Source organism: Corvus brachyrhynchos, unplaced genomic scaffold (assembly GCF_000691975.1).
Source record: "Corvus brachyrhynchos isolate BGI_N302 unplaced genomic scaffold, ASM69197v1 scaffold150, whole genome shotgun sequence".
NCBI lineage: Eukaryota > Metazoa > Chordata > Aves > Passeriformes > Corvidae > Corvus > Corvus brachyrhynchos.
This window is the reverse complement of record NW_008236162.1, coordinates 3,038,826-3,041,986: the sequence shown is the minus strand read 5'-3', so window position 1 is coordinate 3,041,986 and position 3,161 is coordinate 3,038,826. Positions and strand designations below refer to the sequence as shown.

Below are 3,161 nucleotides of genomic sequence, written 5' to 3'. Positions count from 1 at the left end.
GGGGTGGCAGCACCAGGACGCCTTGGGACCATGGGATGGGAGCCACGGCTGTCAGTGGCCACCTGGGCTGTGCCACAGTGCTGTGCCAGGGCACAGGACACAGGGAGGGCACAGAAGGCTTAGAACTTCTCAAATGCTGTGATGGAGGCTGCTGCTCCTCCTGTGGCACTCAATGTCTTGGTTCACTTTGTGTTCAAACTTCTTAGAGATGCTTTTTTTCCACCAAAAAAAAGATTCATAGCAGCCAACAGCTGGGCTTGGACTCAGAAGGCAAAACAGGAGGTGGTTTGTGAGGTTGTTCAGTTTGTGAACAAAATCTGAACTGAAGAGAAGGTAAATCTTTCAAAAAGCTTTAACATTGTTAGATGAGGAAAAGCCGGTTCAGAGGATCTTGGTGGCTGGAGGGGCTGTTCTGAGTGCCAGACTCAGATGTTAAAATGCACATTTTAATCATGTCTTTGTAAAGTGAGTAACCAGAATGTAGTTTCTTAGTGCTGTTCCTTTGTAAGGAAAAGATTCTGCAGCTGTTCTGATGGATTGGCTTCAGCAGGGCGGGAGGCAGCTGCTGAATTGATTTGTGTGGGCTCCAAAACAAGGAATCTTGGATAGTTTGGTCATTTCATGCTGAGACCTAGAGGAAATCCACAGAGCTGGTGATTTTGGTGGAGAACTGCAGTGTGCTGTCCCAGCACATTGTTGTTCCTTCATGGGAACACACCAGCACATTTTCCCCTTACTTTTGTGTTAAATTTTTGGGGTGGCCCCACACTTCTGGTGACCTGCTGCCTCCAGTTCTGGCACCTGGGCAGTGCCTGAGCTGGCCTGCCCAGGGAACAGGGTTTGTGGTTTACTGGAACTTTTCCTCTGCAGCTGCACCTGAGCACAGTGCAGGCATCCTGCAGCCCGTGGCCAGATGAGTCTAGACGCAAGAATTCCATGATTCTGTGATTCCAGTGGTACGGAGGCTGGTTCCACCATTCCTGAACACATGGTGCAAGCATTAGCTGCTGTAGCTGTCAGGTTATTGTATAGACTTGTCCTGTCCATAGACTGTTGAAGGCATTTGCAGCTCAGGAAGGAGATTTTGTGGGCAAATCACCTTCTCTGGTCACCACATGGTCTTGAAGAATCAGTTCAAATGGAGTAATAGGGCCGGAATGTGGATTTTTGGCCTTTCTTCTAAAAAAAACCCTTCTCCCTTCTTTTATCTTAATTTCAGGATAGAATGGGAAAGACACAATTACTAGACATAATTATCAATGAGCATAAAATCTGTATATATTGAAACTTTACAGAATTATGTGGGCGGGGAGGGGGGAGGGTGGGATGGGGGTGTCCGATGCTGGTACGGAGAAGTCACTTTAACATGGAAACCTCTGCCTCATTGAATTCAGGGTTTAATGTACTTGAAGCTCTGCGGTTCCTTTTACAGCTTTTTTATTTATACATAATTTTTTGTATACTGCATTGAAAATGTCCTTGACTTCCCCCAAGTTCCTTCCTGCTCCCGCTGTACAGTGGATCCATGGCAAACGGGAGGGTTTGGAAGCAGCCGTCTCGGAGGTGTGTGTTCACCAGGTGTCGCGTGGGAGACGGCGACCTTGGAGCAATGCTGTCCCTTTGCTTCCCATTCCCATCAGCTTTCCCCACCATTTCTCTTTGTGTAGCAAAAACATTTGCACTTATGATACACTCCTACACGTTGGATGTAGTCCCAGTGTTGTTCTGAGGGGAAAAAGGAGAAAGAAACAAAAGGCAAAACAGGAAGAAAAGAAAAGCTGTTCCCTGTGATACTGTATTTCTGAGTGAGCAGCTCAGGTCTGTGTTCCCCTGGGAGGGGTCTTGCTGCTCCAGAGTGGGAGGTAGGGAGCTGGAACTGTGCTTTGTGTAGGGGATTTCTGTGATTAATGTGAATAAAAAAGGGAAAACATGTATGAATTTGCCAAAGCCATTCACCACTCCCTGTTCCCCGGGGCTGTGCCCTCCCTGTGCCACCGCCAGCTCCAGGGGCAGGTGGCTGCCTGGGGTCCCTTGGGAGATCCCAGCTGTGTGGGGTCTGTGGGAACCCCGCACCTTGCAGTTCTCTCTCGCTTTTGGGTCATAAACAGACTGGATGAACCCCTACGCTCCCTATTCCCAGGTGGATCTGTATCTCATTTCTGGTGTCACTTTTCCTTTTCCAACAAGCCAACGGCGTTGCCGCAGCCCCCGGGGGGATCATGTCCCGTTTGAGCCGGGGGCTTGGGGGGGTTGGGGGTTTGCATTCCGGGTGCTGTGAGGACCCCAACCCGTTTGTCTCCACACGAGTGATGTTGCACAACACAGATCCCCGCGGATCCGTCTCCATCCCCACGTGCTCTGTAAGATGGACCTTTGTAGAGTCGTTATTTCTGTAGACTTTGTTTATCTGTAACAAACTTTGTAGATTCTGTGAAATGTTATTTTAACGAAATCACTCGAGTCTTTAATAGCAAAGCATCGATATTCACCGAAGTCGGTATCGAAGAGTTTTTGGACGCTGACGCAGCCCTGGCACTAACGAGGAGTGTCTGATTCCACGGGGCATTACTGTATCATGACTTGATGTTGCCGCATAGACTTTGAGATATCCAATATTTTGGGGGGTTTGTGTTGGCCTCTGTCCTCTTGCATAGTGTGAAGCCTGTAAAGCTGGTTCCCTGTACATAGATAGCTCCTGTCCTCTAGGTAGAGCGTATTGAGACTTGCCTGTAATATTTTAGCTTCTTACTGACTGTGTGTGATGGTAGAACATATAATTTTTGTACATTCTATTTACTGAGATGTTGCCTTTTTTTTTTATTTTATTTTACAAATACTCTGGAATTCAGATGTGGGATTTTTTTGTTTTGGTTTGTTTTTTTGGTTTGTTTGTTTGGGGTTTTTTTGTTTGGTTTTTTGGTTTTTTTTGTTTTTTTTTTTTTTTGTTTGTTTGTTTGTTTGTTGGGGGGGTTGTTTGTTTTTTTGGGGGTTTTTTTGGTTTTTTGGGGTTTTTTTTTTTTTTTGGTTGGTTGTTTTTTTGGCTTTTCCGTGAGGATTCCTTTGGAAAGGTTTTTAATGACATTCCACTGATCTGAAATTTTTGCTTGAGGTTGACTTCAATAAATCGTTCTGAATGTTCCAATGATGAGATGAGTCAGTTC

General features: G+C 46.1%; 1 protein-coding gene across 1 annotated transcript in view; it reads left to right on the top strand.

Annotated features, from left to right (window-relative positions):
- Positions 1-3,161, top strand: part of PLPP5 (phospholipid phosphatase 5) — a 9,403-nt gene that overhangs the window by 1,760 nt on the left and 4,482 nt on the right. The gene's annotated exons all lie outside the window — the stretch shown is intronic.